Raw genomic sequence first — 21,005 nt, forward strand, 5'->3', positions numbered from 1 at the left:
CGGTGACTAGCTGGATAGTGCATGTTTACAAGCTTTCAGCAGCAGCATTAAAGCTCTTTACTGGGATGTATTAAAGGGGAAGATGGGAAGGGAGGAGGAGGAAGAAAGCAAAGTGGTTGTCACGGAAACACGTACGCAAGCAACTCTGCAAACACAGAGATGATGGGTTAGTGAGACAATGACTGGCACATAAGTAAGGACCTGCAAAGAATCAAGGGAACTTTAACCTGTTCAGTGTCAAGGCCGCGCAGTGGAATCGGGGTAGATGGCACCGTACCATGGTGGGGATGTGGAGAGGAAGCTGAAGAACGCCATATCACTTCCCAATACAGGATGTAACTCCGGATCAGTACAGGATCAGTAATGTAATGTATGTACACAGTGACTGCACCAGCAGAATAGTGAGTGCAGCTCTGGATCATAATACAGGATGTAACTCCGGATCAGTACAGGATCAGTAATGTAATGTATGTACACAGTGACTGCACCAGCAGAATAGTGAGTGCAGCTCTGGAGTATAATACAGGATGTAACTCAGGAACAGTACAGGATAAGCAATGTAATGTATGTACACAGCGAGTGCACCAGCAGAATAGTGAGTGCAACTCTGGGGTATAATACAGGATGTAACTCAGGATCAGTAATATATGTACACAGTGACTACACCAGCAGAATAGTGAGTGCAGCTCTGGAGTATAATACAGGATGTAACTCAGGATCAGTAATGTAATGTATGTACATAGTGACTGCACCAGCAGAATAGTGAGTGCAGCTCTGGAGTATAATACAGGATGTAACTCAGGATCAGTAATGTAATGTATGTACATAGTGACTGCACCAGCAGAATAGTGAGTGCAGCTCTGGAGTATAATACAGAATGTAACTCAGGATCAGTAATGTATGTACACAGTGACTGCACCAGCAGAATAGTGAGTGCAGCTCTGGAGTATAATACAAGATGTAACTCAGGATCAGTACAGGATCAGTAATGTAATGTATGTACACAGTGACTGCACCAGCAGAATAGTGAGTGCAGCTCTGGAGTATAATACAGGATGTTAATCAGGATCAGTAATGTAATGTATGTACACAGTGACTGCACCAGCAGAATAGTGAGTGCAGCTCTGGAGTATAATACAGGATATAACTCAGGATCAGTACAGGATAAGTAATGTATGTACAGGTACTTCTCACAAAATTAGAATATCACCAAAAAGTTATTTTATTTCAGTTCTTCAATACAAAAAGTGAAACTCCTATATTATATAGAGTCATTACAAACAGAGTGATCTATTCCAAGTGTTTATTTCTGTTAATGTCGATGATTATGGTTTACAGCCAATGAAAACACAACAGTCATTATCTCAGTAAATTAGAATACTTTATAACAACAGCTTGAAAAATGATTTTAAAATCCGAAATGTTGTCCTACTGAAATATATGTTCAGTAAATGCCCTCAATACTTGGCCGGGCTCCTTTTGCATCAATTACTGCATCAATGCGGCAATGTGGCATGGAGGCGATCAGCCTGTGGCACTGCTGAGGTGTTATGGAAGCCCAGGTGGCTTTGATAGCAGCCTTCAGCTCATCTGCATTGTTGGGTCTGCTGTCCCTCATCTTCCTCTTGACAATACCCCATAGATTCTCTATAATAGATTCTCTATGGGGTTAAGGTCAGGCGAGTTTGCTGCCAATCAAGCACAGTGATACTGTTGTTTGTAAACCAGGTATTGGTACTTTTGGCCGTGTGGACAGGGGCCAAGTCCTGCTGGAGAATGACATTTCCATCTCCAAAAAGCTTGTCGGCAGAGGGAAGCATGAAGTGCTGTACAATGTCCTGGTAGACGGCTGCGCTGACTTTGGTCTTGATAAAACACAGTGGACCTACACCAGCAGATGACATGGCTCCCCAAACCATCACTGATTGTGGAAACTTCACACTAGACCTCCAGCAGCTTGGATCGTGGCCTCTCCACTCTTCCTCCAGACTCTGGGACCTTCATTTCCAAATGAAATGCAAAATTTACTTTCATCTGAAAACAACACCTTGGACCACTGAGCAGCAGTCCATGTCTTTTCTCCTTGGTCCAGGTAAGACGCTTCTGGCGTTGTCTATTGGTCATGAGTGGCTTGACACAAGGAATGCGACACTTGTAGCCCATGTCCTGGATACGTCTGTGTGTGGTGGCTCTTGAAGCAATGACTCCAGCAGCAGTCCACTCCTTGTGAATCTCCCCCAAATTTTTCAATGACCTTTTCTTAACAATCCTTTCAAGGCTGCAGTTATCCCGGTTGCTTGTGCACCTTTTTCTACCACACTTTTTCCTTCCACTCAACTTTCCATTATTATGCTTGGATACAGCACTCTGTGAGCAGCCAGCTTAATTAGCAATGACCTTTTGTGGTTTACCCTCCTTGTGGAGCGTGTCAATGACTGCCTTCTGGACATCTGTCAAGTCAGCATTCTTCCCCATGATTGTGGAGCCTACTGAAACAGACTAAGGGACCTTTTTAAACTCTTAGGAAGCCTTTGCAGGTGTTTTTTGTAAATTATTCTGATTTACTGAGATAATGACTTTTGTGTTTTCATTGGCTGTAAGCCATAATCATCAACATTAACAGAAATAAACACTTGAAATAGATCACTCTGTAATGACTCTATATAATATACGAGTTTCACTTTTTGTATTGAAGAACCGAAATAAATTTACTTTTTGATGATATTCTAATTTAGTGAGAAGCACCTGTATGTACACCGTGACTCCACCAGCAGAATAGTGAGTGCAGCTCTGGAGTATAATACAGGATGTAACTCAGGATTAGTACAGGATAAGTAATGTAATGTAAGTACACAGTGACTGCACCAGCAGAATAGTGAGTGCAGCTCTGGAGTATAATACAGGATGTAACTCAGGATCAGTACAGGATCAGTAATGTAATGTATGTACACAGTGACTGCACCAGCAGAATAGTGAGTGCAGCTCTGGAGTATAATACAGGATGTAACTCAGGATCAATGCAGGATAAGTAATGTAATTTATGTACACAGTGACTTTTTGGAGATTCAGGTTAGTGTATTGGTACTAATAAATAATTAGAAGTATTAGCAATGCAGACTCTATGGCAATACCCCTGGGGTAAGGAATTTCTAGGTAAAATCCATTTACACCTGAGCTATAGGGGCTGAGATCCCACACACTTCGCTTATAACATGTGACCTGCGATTATACTGATACAGAACGTTTACCTGTGGATATGATATCTACCCATATGCCGGGGCACATCGGTGCACAGTGGAGAGGTCGTATCAGTCACTGGCATGATTTCAGGAACACGTGTACCTGACACAGAGATTGGTGGATGCCCTGGGTAAAGGCCGCCAGCCAGCCAGAGGTGTTCGGCAGCATGGAGGAGCTCCTCAAGCACTTGCTTCAGAGCCAGCAAGAGCAACATCAACTGCACTTGCAGAGCTTACAACAGCAGCACCGGGAGGAAAATGAGCTCCATTATTGACAATGCTATCCAGTGTGCATCTTGCCACATGTATGCATTCCTTGAACAGCCGGTCGGGGTTGCTTACTGCTGCGCGAGATGTGTGCACGTTGTGCGTTTGGAAGCCCAGGTACTGGATCTAAATGAGCAGCTGTCAACACTGAGATCCATTGACAATATGGAAAGGAGTCTGCTGCTCACTGAGCAGCTGCTCACTGGGGTAGATGTGGGGGAGGGTGGTAGTAGGGAGCTGTAGGACAGTGAGGGCGCTAGTTGGGTGACAGTTAGAAGGGGGGGTAGAGGGAAGAGTGCCAGGGAGGCTAGTCCTGATCTGGCACACCCCAATAAGTTTGCAAAGTTGGCAGATGAGGGGAGTGACGGTACAGGGGTAGCACTGCTGCAGCAAGGCATGTCCTCTGAAAGCTGGAGGAGTGTCAGCTCCAGTAAAGAGGGAAATGGGAGAGCAGGGCAGGCCAGGCAGGTGCTGGTAGTGGGGGACTCAATTATAAGGGGAACAGATATGGCAATCTGTCACAAAGACAGGGATCGTCGAACAGTGTGCTGCCTACCTGGCGCTCGAGTCCGGCACATCGCTGATCGGGTTGACAGATTACTGGGAGGGGCTGGTGAGGACCCAGCGGTCATGGTGCACATTGGCACAAATGACAAAGTTAGAGGTAGGTGGAAGGTCCTTAAAGATGATTTCAGGGAATTAGGCTGCAAGCTGAAAGCAAGGACCTCCAAGGTGGTATTCTCTGAAATACTACCGGTACCACGTGCCACGCCAGAGAGGCAATGGGAGATTAGGGAGATAAATAAGTGGCTCAAGAACTGGTGTAGGAAGGAGGGATTTGGGTTCCTGGAGAACTGGGCCGACTTCTCAGTTGGCTACAGACTCTATGCTAGGGACCGGCTGCACCTCAATGGGGAGGGTGCAGCTGTGCTGGGGGAGAAAATGGCTAGAAGGTTGGAGGAGTGTTTAAACTAGGGATTGGGGGGAGGGTATTCATTTAATAGGTGGGGAAGATAGTGCAGATAGTGACCTGGGCACAATTAAAGAAATTGGGGGTGGGGTTAGAACAGTCAATAAAGTAAGAAGGAATAGAGGTACAGAGAGATACATAAAATGCATGTACACTAATGCCAGAAGCCTCACCAACAAAATGGAGGAGTTAGAATTAATTTTGTTGGAAAATAATTATGACATGGTAGGGATATCTGAGACGTGGCTGGACGAGAGCCATGACTGGGCAGTTAATATACAGGGCTATAGTCTGTTCAGAAATGACCGTACAAACAAGCGAGGGGGGGGTGTGTTTATATGTAAAATCATCCTTAAAACCCGTCTTGCGGGAGGATATATGTGAATATAATGAAAATGTACAGTCCCTGTGGGTGGAGATAAGGGGAGGAGGAAAAAATAATAAATTACTGAGAGGGGTTTGTTATAAGTCTCCAAAAATAATGGAAGTAGCGGAGAATATCCTCGTAAAGCAAATAGATGAAGCAGCGACTCAAGGAGAAGTCATTATTATGGGAGACTTCAACTACCCTGAAATACATTGGGGGACAGAAACCTGTAGTTCAAGCAAGGGTAATAGGTTTTTGACAACTATGAGAGACAATTACCTTTCACAACTGGTTCAGGACCCAACAAGAAGGGGGGCACTGCTAGACCTAATATTAACCAATAGGCCAGACCGCATATCAAATATACGAGTTGAGGGTCACTTGGGTAATAGTGATCACAAAATAATAAGTTTTCATGTATCCTTTAATAAGATGTGTAGTAGAGGGGTTACAAGGACACTACACTTCAGGAAGGCAAATTTCCAACGATTGAGAGATGATCTTAGTGCAATAAACTGGGACGATATCCTGAGACATAAAGCTACACAAAGCAAATGGGAAACATTTATTAGCATCCTGAATAGGACCTGTGCACAATATATACCCTTTGGGAATAAACATGCTAGAAATAGGAGGAAACCACTATGGCTAAATAGAGCTGTAAGGGGCGCAATAAGTGACAAAAAGAAAGCATTTAGAGAACTAAAGCAAGTAGGTAGTGATGAGGCATTAAATAAATATAGAAAATTAAATAAATTCTGTAAAAACCAATTCAAGGCAGCAAAGACTGAGGCAGAGGGAATCATTGCCAGAGAAAGTAAAAATAACCCCAAAATATTCTTTAACTATATAAATAGTAAAAAACTAAAAAATGATAGTGCTGGCCCCCTTAAAAATAGTCTGGGTGAAATGGTGGATGAGGATGAGGAAAAAGCCAATATGCTAAATGATTTTTTTTCAACCGTATTTACACAAGAAAATCGCATGACAGAAAACATGGCCAGTGATAACAAAAATTCTCCATTAAATGTCACTTGCTTAACCCAGCAGGAAGTACGGCGGCGTCTAGAAATCACTAAAGATGACAAATCCCCGGGCCCGGATGGGATACACCCGCGAGTACTGCAGGAATTAAGTAACGTAATAGATAGACCATTATTTTTAATCTTTAAAGATTCAATAATAACAGGGTCTGTACCACAGGACTGGCGTATAGCAAATGGGGTGCCAATATTCAAAAAGGGGACAAAAACTGAACTTGGCAATTATAGACCAGTAAGCTTAACCTCTACTGTGGGTAAAATCCTGGAGGGTTTCCTAAGAGATGCTATACTAGAGTATCTGAAGAAGAATAACCTCATGACCCAATATCAACATGGGTTTACGAGGGACCGTTCCTGTCAGACTAATCTGATCAGCTTTTATGAGGAAGCAAGTTCTGGACTGGACCAAGGAAATGCAGCGGATGTTGTGTATATGGACTTTTCAAAAGCTTTTGATACGGTTCCACACAAAAGGTTGATACATAAAATGAGAACATTGGGGATAGGGGAAAATATATGTATGTGGGTTAAGAATTGGCTCAGTGATAGGAAACAAAGGGTGGTCATTAATGGAAAACACTCAGACTGGGTCTCAGTTAACAGTGGGGTACCACAGGGGTCAGTATTGGGCCCACTTCTTTTTAACACATTTATTAATGACCTTGTAGGGGGCATACAGAGTAATATTTCAATATTTGCAGATGACACTAAACTCTGCAGGGTAATCAATACAGAGGAGGACAATTTTATATTACAGGAGGATCTATGTAAACTAGAAGCTTGGGCTGATAAATGGCAAATGAGCTTTAATGGGGATAAATGTAAGGTAATGCACTTGGGCAGAGGAAATAAAATGTATAATTATATGCTTAATTGTAAAACACTGGGCAAAACTGTAACTGAAAAAGACCTGGGTGTATTGGTGGACGACAAGCTCACGTTTAGTGGTCAGTGTCAGGCAGCTGCTGCAAAGGCAAATAAAATAATGGGATGCATTAAAAGAGGCATAGATGCTCATGAGAGAACATAATTTTACCTCTATACAAGTCATTACTGCGACCACACTTAGAATACTGTGTACAGTTTTGGTCTCCGATGTATAAGAAAGACATAGCTGAACTAGAGTGGGTGCAGAGAAGAGCGACCAAGGTTATTAGAGGACTGGGGGGTCTGCAATACCAAGACAGGTTATTACACTTGGGGTTATTTACTGTGGAAAAACGAAGGCTTAGGGGTGATCTTATTACTATGTACAAGTATATGAGGGGACAGTACAAAGACCTGTCTACTGATCTTTTTACTCTGAGGCCAGAGACGGGGACAAGGGGGCATCTTCTACGTCTGGAGGAAAGAAGGTTTAATCATAATCACAGACGGGGATTCTTTACTGTAAGAGCAGTGAGACTATGGGACTCTCTGCCGCATGATGTTGTAATGAGTGATTCACTATTAAAATTTAAGAAGGGCATGGATGCCTTTCTTGAAAAGTATAATATTACAGGTTATATAAACTAGATTCCTTGATAGGGCGTTGATCCAGGGAACTAGTCTGATTGTCGTATGGAGTCGGGAAGGAATTTTTTTCCCAATGTGGAGCTTAGTGTTGGCCACATGTTTTTTTTGCCTTCCTCTGGATCAACATGTTAGGCTATGGGTTGAACTAGATGGACTTAGTCTTCCTTCAACCTTAAAGACTATGTTACTATGTATGTTCTACAGCAGCAATGAGAGCAGCAGTTGCAGAGCCAGCAAGCACAGCAAGAGACCAATAAACTCCTGATGCAGCAGATTCAGCAGCAACAAAGGCAGATGGAACTTCTAGCGGGGGAAGTTCGCAGCAGAGAGGCCGCCCTTCCCCCAACTCCAGGTGATGTCTCATACGTCCGGAAGGCAGTAAGGCATGCGTTGCAAAAGATGACCCCAGGGGATGATGTTGAGGCATTTCTGACTGTGTTCGAAAGGGTAGCAGAGCGAGAAAAACTGCCGCCGGAGCAGTGGGCGGAGGTGCTGGCCCCCTATTTAACGGGTGAACCCCAAAAGGCCTCATATGACCTGACCCTACAGGATGCACAGGAGTATGACAAGTTAAAGACCGAGATACTGGCATGCTCTGGAGTGACTATGTCTGTCAGAACACAAAGGGTCCTTCACTGGGCGTATGCTTGCGCCAAACTCCCTCAATCGTAGACTTGTCACATCTAGTCCAGAAATGGCTGCAGCCAGAGTCTTCCTCTCCTGCCCAGATGGTTGAACGAGTGGTGATGGACAGGTTCATCCATTCCCTACCCAGTCCGGTGCAGACCTGGGTTGCCCAAGGTGACCCTCGAAACGCACACAGACGACCTCGTGGACCTGGTAGAGAAGTATCAAGTGGTCGAAAAATCTCTTTGGAAACCGGACATAGTCAATTCCTCATACTGGACTACCCAAAGAGGGGCGGGCTCACCAAGTAAAGGATCTAGAGTCACAAACTAGGGTCGTCCCAATCCCACTAAGGGCCCTGCAAAGACTGCTGTGAGGGATGTGGTATGTTGGCGGTGTCATAATCCTGGACACATATGTCCCCTGAACCAATGGACTGCAGCCTATGACGGCATTGTTCCTATTATGCCTATCTGGCATGTAGAGTGGATGGTCAACTTAGTGAGGGGCGGCCGGCATGTGCCGTGTCCGTTAATGGGGTGATGGTGCTTGGATTGTTGGATTCAGGGAGTCTAGGAACCCTAATCAGTGCCAACCTTCGCCACCAGCTGATCTCTGCCAAAGCTATGGGCATTCGCTGCATATATGGGGATGCCAAGGACTACCCTGTGGCCAGAGTGACAGTGGGAATAGACTGTGGTGCCTAATCCCACGAGGTTGGGGTGGTTAAGGACCTGATACATCCCGTCATATTGGGGCGCGATTTCTTGTTGTTCTGGGACTTGTGGGGGAAAGGAACCGGACTGAGTCGACATCTGGAGGGGATGAGTTCCCATTGTGTGTCCTTGCCGGCGACGAGGACGAGATTGTGACCGAGGAGGCTGACTTCCCTGAGTTAGAGGTGACAGGAGAGAACTTTGGGTCTGCTCAAGTTCGGGTCTTGACCTTGAAGGGGGCATGGGACAATGTTACTGTCTGTAATGGGGTTGCTCAAGAGCCGAGGACACACACCAGGTACCCACACTTCGTAGTTCAGGGGGAGTTATTGTATCGGGGTAAAAAACCAAGAGGTGATGAGATAGTGGAGCAGCTATTAGTTCCAGGGCCATATCGACAGAGGGTATTAGATATGGCCCATTCACATGTTCTGCGGGGACACCTGGGGGTCGAGAAGACTCAGGAGAGGATATAGAGGAGGTTCTATTGGCCATGGTGTTACCGGGAGATCCTGAACTATTGTAGGCCTAGCCCCACCTGCCAGATAACCGCCCCCTCTTCCCACTTCCGTAGTCCTTTAATCCCCCTACCTGTGATAGAAATCCCCTTTGAGAGAATTGCCATAGACCTAGTGGGGCCCTTAGTCAAATCAACCCGGTGCCACCAATACATCCTGGTGGTCATGGACTATGTGACCCGGTACCCGAAAGCGGTACCACTGAGGAACTCGTCGAGTAGAAGTGACGCGCCCTGGGCCTATGTGATGCAGCGTTGCGCACGCAGGGACTACCCGGAGCCGGATCTGATAGGGGTAGTAGTCTCGTGGCGGTGACCCGGTCCGTGCCCAGGGAGTCAGACTAAGTGTGTGACAGTCTTTTGTAGATGTTGTTTAAGTGTCGACTACGCCACCCGTTGATTGCGGCCAGGAGGCCGCCGCTGCAGAGCAGACCGCCGAGGCCGGTGGTAGGATTGTGCAGCAAGGATGGTATAACCCCCAACGGGAGGGGTATGGCCTCAGGGCAGCAGATGTGGAAGATGGTGGTTGTGATGGTGCAGCAAGGAAGCTCAGAGACATGCGATGCAGTTTCAGGGTTTTTACTCACTGGTGTTGTTCCGGTCACTCCGGCCTTGAGTGACCACCCGAGCCGTGCTGCGTCCACCAGGTGTGGGACTCGGCCAACTCCCAGGCAGTCCAGAGCGTGGTCCTGAGCTCCCCTCTCTTCCTTCCTACTGGCCGTTCCCACCAGGGATCCACCTTTGTCCGGCTCCCTCGGGCCTCTTGGTGGTAAAACCTACTCTGGCTTTCCTGACCCTACTCATGGTGTGCCTTCCTGGTGGATGTGGTGAGGGTCGCGCCAAAACTTGACCACGACCTCCGGTTCCTGGCTGAGGATCATTAGCCTCCACCAGTTTGGGTTCCGGTACCCTTTTCTGCCAACCCTTCACCCTTTTGGTTTACTTCTGGGATCTCAGGGTTCCCTCTTGTCTTGCGTCTCTGGGCCTCTCTTCCTCCTCCTCTCCACTGCAGGCCTGGCCCTGGAGCTGGGCCCAGCCGGAGCCACAGCTCCCTGTCAGCCCTCCTGGCTGAACTCTCCCTCTGACTCTCTCAGCTCTGCTCTCTCTGTCTCTAGATGGTGCCCACCATATATACTCCCTCTATGTGTGAGCCCAGGTGACTAGCACCCAATGGGCTCCTACCTCTATGCCCAGAGTCCCTCCCCTATCTGCCCCTACACTACTGGGATGTTCCTCCCCCCCTCCCACTCCAGCCAGGGACAGACGCTGTCGTACCTGCACATCTATCTGGTGGGAGTACCGTTGTTCTGTCCCCCGGAAATGGGATGAGTGTAGTGCATGCAGCTAGCTGAGCTCAGTCCCACACTCCATCCTTGCCCGGGAGTGGAATACCACACCTCTGGATCGAGCTGCAATACCCCTGTAGCAGCCGAGTCCTCGGGGTGCTACAGAAGCATAGCCTGGGAACTTGTCCATATATTTTCCAGGTCCGGACTGCCGAAGCAGATACTAACGGACCAAGGAAACCCGTTCATGAGCAAGGTAATGAAGGAGCTGTATAAAGTCCTTCAGATTACCCAGCTGCGAATCTCCATTTACCATCCGCAGACAGACGGCCTGGTGGAGCGCTTTAATAAAACCTTAAAAGCAATGCTCAAAACAGTCGTAGAGAGGTATGGTCATGACTGGAACTACCTGTTACCGTTCCTGCTCTTCTCGGTATTTGCGGTCCCACAAGCCTCTATGGGTTTCTCCCTGTTTGAGCTAATGTATGGACGACATCCGCGAGGGCTCCTGGATATTGCCAAGGAAACCTGGGAAGCCGAGATTACGCCCCACCAGAGCATCATAGAACATGTCGCCCAGATGCAGGAGAGAATGGCTAAAGTGATGCCTATCGTGAAGGAACATCTCCTCTAGGCACAAGAGGCCCAGGCAAGGGTCTATAACAGGTCAGCGAGGCTGAGACAGTTCCAGCCTGGGGATCGCGTCCTGGTGCTTATTCCCACCGTCAAGAGCAAGTTCCTGGCCAAGTGGCAAAGCCCGCATGAGGTGGTGGAGAAACTCAGCGAAGTGAACTACAAAGTCCACCAGCCAGGCCAAAGAAAACCGCACCAGATATATCATGTGAACCTGCTCAAGCCATGGCGAGATCGGGAAACGTTGGGGGCTCCTTGTTTGGGAGCCAGTCCCAAAGCCAAAGTCAAGGACGTCACGATAGCAGAGACTCTATCGCCGGCACAGAAGCAACAATGTAGAGAACTTCTGCAACGGATCCGTGACCTGTTCTCGGAGTTGCCAGGGCATATGCAGGTGGTCGAGCATGACGTACTGACGGAAGCGCATGTTAGGGCAAACCGTAAACCCTATAGGATTCCTTAAGCCCGCCGTGAGGTAATCGCAGTCGAGGTGAAGAGGATGCTAGACCTTGGGGTGATAGAGGAATCAAAGAGCGGATGGTCGAGTCCCATCGTTCTCGCGCCAAACCCGGCGGGGAATGGGGATTTTGTAATGACTACCGCAGGCTGAATGAAATATCCAAGTGTGACGCATACGCGATGCCCTGCGTCGATTAACTCATTGAGAGGCTTGGACCTGTGAGATATATTACCATCCTCGACTTGACGAAGGGCTACTGGCAGATCCCCATGTCCCAGAGGGCCAAGGAGAAAACAGCTTTCTCAACACCTGATGGGTGCTTCCAGTACACCTGAATGCCTTTCGGACTGCGGTGGCGCCAGCCACCTTCCAGAGGGCCATGGATCGGATCCTCGGCCTACATAAGAAGTATGTTGCAGCCTACCTTGATGACATTGTCGTCTTTAGGCCAGACTGGGCTAGTCATCTGCCAAACGTACAGGCGATTCTGGATGCTCTAAGGAAGGCGGATTTATGATAAATCCGAGAAAATGTGCCATTGGAAAGGAGGAGGCCAAGTACTTAGGCTACGTCGTCGGGAGAGGCGAAATTAAGCCACAGGGCAATAAGATCGAGGCAATTCAGAACTGGCCGCAACCACTCTCCAAGAAGCAGGTGAGAGTGTTTCTTGGAATCGTGGGATATTACCGGCGGTTTATCCCAAATTTTGCCATGATTGCCGCACCACTGACGGACCTTCTGCAAGGCACAAAATCAACGATGGCGAAATGGATGGTTGAAACTGAGATGGCATTCCAACAGCTGAAGCTGGCATTCTGTAAGCAACCGGTGCTGGTCGCACCAGACTTTACTAAAAAGTTTGTGCTCCAGACATACGCCTCAGAAGTTGGCCTAGGAGCTGTGCTGTCGCAGGAGATAAATGGGGAAGAACATCCCATCCTGTATATGAGCCTGAAGCTCTCGTCCTGCGAGAAAAATTGTGCCATTGTGGAGAAAGAATGCTTAGCCATAAAATGGGCCATAGACACTCTAAGGTATTACCTACTTGGCCGAAAGTTTAAATTGGTGTCAGACCATGCCCCTTTGAGATGGTTGAGGGAAAAAAAGGGTAAGATTGCCCAGGTAACTAGGTGGTTCTTAGGTCTCCAAGACTTTAATTTTCACGTGGAGCATAGACCCGGCAAGTTGCTGATTCCCTTTCTAGAATTCCCTGCTTGGTGTTTGAATGTGCCCAAACCCCCGGCTTTGGGCAGAGGGGGAGAATATGTGACAGAGTCACTGGTGTGATATACGAGGGGAGGTATGTGTCACTCAGGTTGCTCTCCTGTGTGAACCGAGACCTACTGAATTTCTGCCAGCATGTTATATGCTGGAGGTTAACTCTTTTAATGGATGTGGTTTTATGTGAATGACGTAGAGACAGGAGGGACGTCATTCACCATACCTCCCCTCAGGGCGTGGCTGAGCATAGTTTAAATGTTCAGTCCTGTTTTTTTTTCTGGGTTGTGGTCTGGTCGAGGCAAGGTCTCCAGACTGGGAAAGCTTCAGCTCAGGACAAAGCTGAAGGCTGGGACTACAACCTGTGTGGGTGAATTCCACATACATATGGACTGTGCTGACGCTTATCTTTTGTTTTGTCGTTTTGGCCAGTAAGGCCGTGTTTATTGTTGCTGGAGTTGCAGGGCTTTATGCCATATAATAAAGCCTGCAGAGAAAACCCGATTCCTGAGTCTACTTCCGGAAGCGGCCGAGCGAGTCGTCTTACTACACAGTGCAGTAATATATTTACACAGGGTCAGACATTGTTGTTTACATATTATTCTCACCTATGTGTAAATTCCAGTCACATGATATCTATAGAGGGGGGGTCTTTTTCGATCAGAAGGATACCTGACCACCTCTTACTTGGGCAAGACCATCAAGAAATGCAAATTAGTAATTATCCAGGAAATGCGGCATATAAAAAAAAGAAAAAGTTTCCTAATAATACAATAGTAGAGGTAAAGAGTCCACATAATAACACCATACAGTGCCAACATAATACTAACATATAGAGTTCACATAATACTGCCTTATAGAGCCCACATATTACACCATACAGTACCAAGATAATACTGCCATATAGAGCCCACATAATAACACCATACAGTGCCAACATAATACTGCCATATAGAGCCCACATAATAACACCATACAGTGCCAACATAATACTGCCATATAGAGTCCATATAATAACACCATACACTGCTAACATAATATTGCCATATAGAGTCCATATAATAACACCATACAGTGCTAACATAATATTGCCATATAGAGTCCACATAATAACACCATACAGTGCCAAAATAATACTGCCATATAGAGTGCACATAACACCTTAGAGTGCAAACATAACACTGACTTATACAGTCCTGCTCATCGTTATTGACCCCATGAATATTAAGTACATAATGTGGAATATCTCCAGAAAAAAAGTGAATCAAGTGAAACAGTTTTTTGGATAGAGACTCGTGTTAAATACAAAAGAGCAAATGATAAACAATAATTTAAAACAAAAAACAATGGGAGAAATAGAAAAACCTAAAGCTTGCTGTGACACTGGTATTGACACCGTTGACATTAATTTAGTATGGAAACACATTTTGTCTGTGGTAAATCACAAAAGAGATTCTCCAGTGATTAGTTGTGGGTGCTCATGTGACATGAGTTATCCAATGAATGATGACTTCAGTGTTTTAAAAAGCCACATGGTAGGCCCTTTGTCACAATGATGAAGACAAAGGAGCTGCCTGAGGACATCAGAACTGTTATTACTAGCAAACACAAGATTTCCAAAGGGTATAAGGCCATCTCTAAACCCCTTGGTATCCAAGTTTCAACAGTGCGCAATGTTATGAAGAAGTTTGCCAAGCATGGAACTGTCAAGAACCTCCTTGGACGTTGGGGAAAGTGGAAAATTGACAAGAGATGTCTACGAAGGTTGGTGCGAATGGCGGAAAAAACACCATGTCAAACATCCAAAGACCAGAAGGCCAACCTGGAACAGTCTGGGGTCATGGTTTCAACAAGTATCATATGCTGCACACTAAACCAAGCAGAGCTTTATGGGCGAAGGCCAAGGAAGAAACCATTGCTGAAGAAAAGACATAAAAAGGAATGATTGATCTTTGCCAAAGAGTACTTTGACAAACCACAATCCTTTTGGGAAAATGTTCTGTGGACAGATTAAACAAAAATAGAGCTTTTTGGCAATGCAAAGAAACAGTTTTTTTACAGACTGCAATGAAGCTTATAAGGAAAAGAACACCTTACCAACAGTTAAGCATGGTGGAGGATCCATAATGCTGTGGGGCTGCTTTGCTGTATTTGGTACTAGAAGCCTTGACCGTATCACAGGAATCACGAAATCAGAGAATTATCAAGAGATTTTAAAGCGAAATGTCCTACCCAGTGTAATAAAACTTGGTTTGAGTCAAAAAATCATGGGTCCTCCAGCAAGACAATGACCCAAAGCACACATCCAAAAGTACAGAGGAATGGTTGAAAAAGAAAAAAATGGACTGTTTTAAAATGGCCAGCAATGAGTCCTGACCTCAATCCTATTGAAAATCTTTGGGCTGAGATGAAATCTGCCATTGGGAAAAAGAACCCTGCAAACATTCAAGAGCTTGAAGAAACTGCAAAGGAAGAGTGGGAGAAAACTCCAGCTGAGAAGTGCAAGACGCTTATAGATGGCTACAAGAAACGTCTGGAGGCTGTCATCAATGCCAAAGGGGGTGCAACCAAGTATTAATTAGGGGTGACTTTATTGCTGCACATGCTGTTTATTGTTTTTTTTTTCTTTCAAATTGCAACATGGAAGTTGAAAAACAATGTTTTATTGTTGTGTTACTGTGGACCACTAATTAAAAAATCCTGAGGATATAACTTTAGTATATTTCCATTTGTTTCTGAAGATATTGTACAGTCTATGAAAAAATGAAGGGGTGTCAATAATGGTGAGCAGCACTGTAGAGTCCGCATAATAACATCAGAGAGTGTCAAAATACTACTGCCATATAGGCCCACATAATACCAGCATCTTAAGGCTTTCCATAGGCAACTGGCCAGTTTGCCCTAACAGGATTTAAGGGGTAAAAACAGAAACTGTGGACCCTCCTTCCAATACGTATGCGGACAAGAGCCCAACATCATGGAAGTATTAGATATATTAACAGAATTTCCATTCTGGGCAACGGCCGCTGTTATCTCGGCCATATTGGTTGACACCTAACTTTCCCCAAGACCTGAAACTACGGTAAAAAAATGAAAACAGATCAATTACAGTACAGACCTGTCCGTTAAGAACCTGACAGGTGGGCATTGATGGCGGTAGATTTAATACATAAGCTTCTGGCATTACACTGTGAGTCAGGCCCAATACATTCCTTCTATTTACGGGTTAACGCAGATACTGAGAATTTGGAACAATAGAAAATAGTAAAAAACTGTCGGGTCAATGAATATAAAGAGAAGGTGGATGCGAGATTTTCAAGGGTGCAGAAAAGCCGGGGAGGGTATTTGTTCTGTCCTTGGCAGCTTTACAGTGAGCGCTTTCAGCCTTCTTTCAAGGCCGCACTATGAGCGTTTTCATAGGCTGATTCAATGGCGGGTCCTGCGGAGCATTGTACAGCGCAGGCTGCGTGGGAAGGGTTATTATACTACTTTACCATTATTTATGTACCACCAACATATTCCCAGCCAACATAATTCTTCATTATGCAACAAGGTCGAAAGACTGCAAAAGAAAAAAAAACAAAACTGACACTAGAATAGATGGAAGAAGCCTGAGAATAAAATGCACTGTTTGTTTAAATCTTAGATCTACCTGTAGCCAGTAATTTACTCACAGAAAAGAAAGTTTATCAGCAATCATTCCTGTGTAAATACATTACATTACTTATCTGGTACTAACCCTAAACTATGTAATGTATTATACTCCAGAGCTGCACTCCTTACTCAGCTGGTGCAGTCACTGTGTACATACATTACTGATCCTGAGTTACATCCTGTATTATACTCCAGAGCTGCACTCACTATTCTGCTGCTGCAGTCACTGTGTACATACATTACATTACTGATCCTGAGTTACATCGTGTATTATACTCCAGAGCTGCATTCACTATTCTGCTGGTGCAGTCACTGTATACATACATTACATTACTTATCCTGTACTGATCCTGAGTTACATCCTGTATTATCCTCCAGAGCTGCACTCACTATTCTGCTGGTGCAGTCACTGTGTACATACATTACTGATCCTGAGTTACATCCTGTATTATCCTCCAGAGCTGCACTCACTATTCTGCTGGTACAGTCACTGTGTACATACATTACATTACTGATCCTGAGTTACCTCCTGTATTATACTCCAGAGCTGTACTCACTATTCTGCTGGTGCAGTCACTGTGTACATACATTACATTACTGATCCTGAGTTACATCCTGTATTATACTCCAGAGCTGCACTCCCTACTCTGCTGGTGCAGTCACTGTGTACATACATTACATTACTTATCCTGTACTGATCCTGAGTTACATCCTGTATTATACTCCAGAGCTGCACTCACTATTCTGCTGGTGCAGTCACTGTGTACATACATTACATTACTGATCCTGAGTTACATCCTGTATTGTACTCCAGAGCTGCGCTCACTATTCTGCTGGTACAGTCACTGTGTACATACATTACATTACTTATCCTGTACTGATCCTGAGTTACATCCTGTATTATACTCCAGAGCTGCACTCACTATTCTGCTGGTGCCGTCACTGTGTACATACATTACTGATCCTGTACTGATCCTGAGCTACATCATGTATTATACTCCAGAGCTGCACTCACTATTCTGCTGGTGCAGTCACTGTGTACATACATTACATTACTGACCCTGAGTTACCTCCTGTATTATACTCCAGAGCTGCACTCACTATTCTGCTGGTGCAGTCACTGTGTACATACATTACATTGCTTATCCTACATTATACTCCAGAGCTGCACTCACTATTCTGCTGGTGCAGTCACTGTGTACATACATTACATTACTGATCCTGTACTGATCCCGAGTTACACCCTGTAATATACTCCAGAGCTGCACTCACTATTCTGCTGGTCGTCAGACTGTCAGAATGAGCTCACTGATGGATTCTCAGTTTTTTCATTCTGCAGCCAACAATAGGCAGTGCAACATGTAGGATTTAAGAGGCAAAAGGTACAACATTTATAATGAAAACCAATTGTAAAAATTATTAACCCTTAATACACACATTTATGTTAAAAAAAGGTGGACAACCCCTTTAAGCTCATTTTCTATTTCAGTCGTCACAAAAAGTTGATAAACTACAGTTTCCCGCGCAGTGGATAAAACTTTTTTTCCCCTGGTTTTCATTGTTTGGGAAGACATTTGTTTTGATTTGAGAGGAAGAGCCTAAATACTCAGAGAGATGACTGGGGCTCTAAGTGCAAATGTACTTGCAGAGTATAATGGATGAGGGGCATTTTACAGACTCTGTGCAAGATCGGAGCACTTTACAGTGAATTACAAGTTTGTTCTTCCCTCCTAGGTGCTGACCTTGTGCTGGACGATGTTTAGGGTTAGATGTGCACTGGCTAAAAAAAGACCATCCATGATGCCTTCCTTCTTGCCCTCCCTTCACATTTTCCCTTTTCTTACATTTCCACTTGAATATTATTTTTTTTTAATGTTCCAAATACTTTACTTGTCTGAGCAGCACTTTGTGCTCCAGAGCCGCTCTTCTTACTTTGTTTGTAACCATAGTCAGCCATACTGGAGGGTATGAAGAGCTCTTTTTGGTCACCCGGTCACAGATTTTTATTGGAAATTGTGAATTCTTATCTTCTTCTTCTCAGCCATTTCAGAGTCACCCACAAAGGTCATATTTGCCAGTTGGCAACCACGTTCTTCCTGTAACACTATAGCCGGCAAATAATCTTTGCTATTTGCTACCGTAGGATTGAGTTTGCACAGTGCCTGTGACATGCTGCATGCAGCTGCACAGGGCACAGTCAAACATTTCGTGTGCTTCAGATCTATATCCACTTACAATTTGGAATTTCCATCATCTTTCATATCTGGTAGATGTTATCCGGCCAAAACTATTTATGCAACACCCAGGCAAGGAATTATGGACTAGATATTTAAACAGTGGTACTGCGTATAGCCATTGGAGTGCAACAGGTGCACTGTCCTTATCCAACCTCAAAAACAGTGATGTCGTATCGGTAGAATAAATTTGTTTTTCCCATGGATCTTTACAGAGTGCAGTGTCCTTATGGGATGTCACCCTTGGAATTATAGGGGAGCTTGTATTTGCCATCAGGTCTCTCCTCACCCTGTTCCTTTTTCTTTTTAGGGAAAAACAATCGTGACCTCCAATCATCACCCTTCCTATGGCGTTTGAGTTCGGAGAAGGTTTGGTGGGGATCCTTCTTCTTTCAGAGAGGGCTTCCCATGGACGGCATCCTTCTGCACCTTATTCACACCCGAGTAAGATCTTTTTATTTTTTTTCCTTCCACTCGCCATGCAGGGTATCCCATAGAATTAAACAGTGGCACGACACTGCTATGCAGGAAAAGAATAAAGGGGCAACAATGGTGAATCACTGTTGCAGCCCTTTACATTTTAGGACCAGTGTGGATCACAGATATTGGATCCTATAGTGACTACATACCCTATCAAACTTATATCCCTTCACTATACCGGCAGGGTACGTCTCCCAACTTTGGATTCAATCTCCTATTTTGCATTCTCTCGGAAAATATAACACAACAATAGACATTTAATCCCACAAAGTAGCTCTGGAACACATGTCGCGGCACAGGTGCACAAGTACGCCTCCTGCATATGTATGCCCCCATTTCTTCTCCGTTTTTTTTTCTTCTTTTTTTTGGTGGTCATTTGTATGCATTACACTGTTTGGCTTTTGAATTGCTTTTACGTTTGTTGCCTTTAGATATTTGTGTAGCAGTCGGGATTCAGAAGCCGCTGGTTTAAACGAACAAGAGCCCGGCTGTGACCAGCGATGTCCTTTGTCCGACACTGGAATAATTCTAGCTCGAGGCTTCGGCAGTTCAGCTCTCTAAAGAAAAAACAATGAGACGCGTTACATTTCTTCTCCGTACGGGAGCCGATGGCCGGGGGACGTTAGCGCTGATTCATTTGTTAAAAACCGCGTTGGTTTTCTACTGTTTCCACTAAGTGGTTGGCAAACACTATAACAAATTATTACTTAGCTTTCTGAAAATTGCTCCGTGCGTCCGGCTGGCAGCTTCCCAAAATAAAGTCACATTATAGTCGTCAGATGGAGTCTTCCATAGCAGTGGTGTAAATTGGAAAAGTGGATGAAATTACCGGGAAAGGTGTAGCAGGTGTAAACTTTGCTCCAGATTTTACATAACTCATGCTTTAGGTTGAAATTGATAATTGGCTAGAGGTATTTTTTGCCTTTTTTCTTTTTAAAACACTATTAAAAATCATTTTCTCTCTTAAAAAAAAACCAACTCAGTTGTCAACTTCGGTAGAATGTAAAAAATGACATTCTGCTTCTTTAACGTCTTTATGAGAAATTGAGTTCTGCGGATGTGAACTTCAGCAATCAGCTGTAACCTGTAGAGCAGGGAAGGTGGGAGCCTTTTTTCTGACAAGGGCCATTTAAATATTTATAACATAATTCGCAGGCCATGCAACTTAAAAATTACCCTACTATATTTGTCAAACATTTAATTAACTTGCCCCTAAAGTGATGACTGGAGCGGCTTCTCTTTGGTGCGGCTGTGATGTTAGGTGGTGTGGATGATGTTGCTACTTGCAGCTGCTTTTCCAGGTTTGCCACGGTTTTGAGTGCAGGTGACTCTTTACATTGATAAGTTTTGAAAAGAACTCGCAGCAGTAAGTTGTTCTGAACACTGATGTATATTACACTGCATGTCTCCTCATGGGGATAATATCACTGCTCACATAATGATTATAGAACTAAAGCAGTGAGAGGTCTGCTGTATGTACATCACATAGGAGACACCAAGACTGCTGTATGTACATCACATAGGAGACACCAAGACTGCTGTATGTACATCACATAGGAGACACCGAGACTGCTGTATGTACATCACATAGGAGACACAGAGACTGCTCTATATACATCACATAGGAGACACAGAGACTGCTCTATATACATCACATAGGAGACACAGACTGCTGTATGTACATCACATAGGAGACACCAAGACTGCTGTATGTACATCACATAGGAGACACCAAGACTGCTGTATGTACATCACATAGGAGACACCGAGACTGCTGTA

General features: G+C 44.9%; 1 protein-coding gene and 1 long non-coding RNA gene across 4 annotated transcripts in view; one reads left to right on the forward strand and one right to left on the reverse strand.

The window, feature by feature from the left end:
- Positions 1–21,005, reverse strand: part of RAB26 (RAB26, member RAS oncogene family) — a 247,924-nt gene that overhangs the window by 134,976 nt on the left and 91,943 nt on the right. The gene's annotated exons all lie outside the window — the stretch shown is intronic.
- Positions 130–20,277, forward strand: LOC141161190 (uncharacterized). The gene is made up of 3 exons (XR_012250624.1): positions 130–193; positions 19,057–19,190; positions 19,658–20,277. It is a non-coding gene; the product is annotated as an uncharacterized lncRNA (long non-coding RNA).

Source organism: Phyllobates terribilis, unplaced genomic scaffold (genome assembly GCF_046119375.1).
Source record: "Phyllobates terribilis strain yellow unplaced genomic scaffold, ASM4611937v1 Scaffold_9__5_contigs__length_417890890, whole genome shotgun sequence".
Taxonomy (NCBI): Eukaryota; Metazoa; Chordata; class Amphibia; order Anura; family Dendrobatidae; genus Phyllobates; species Phyllobates terribilis.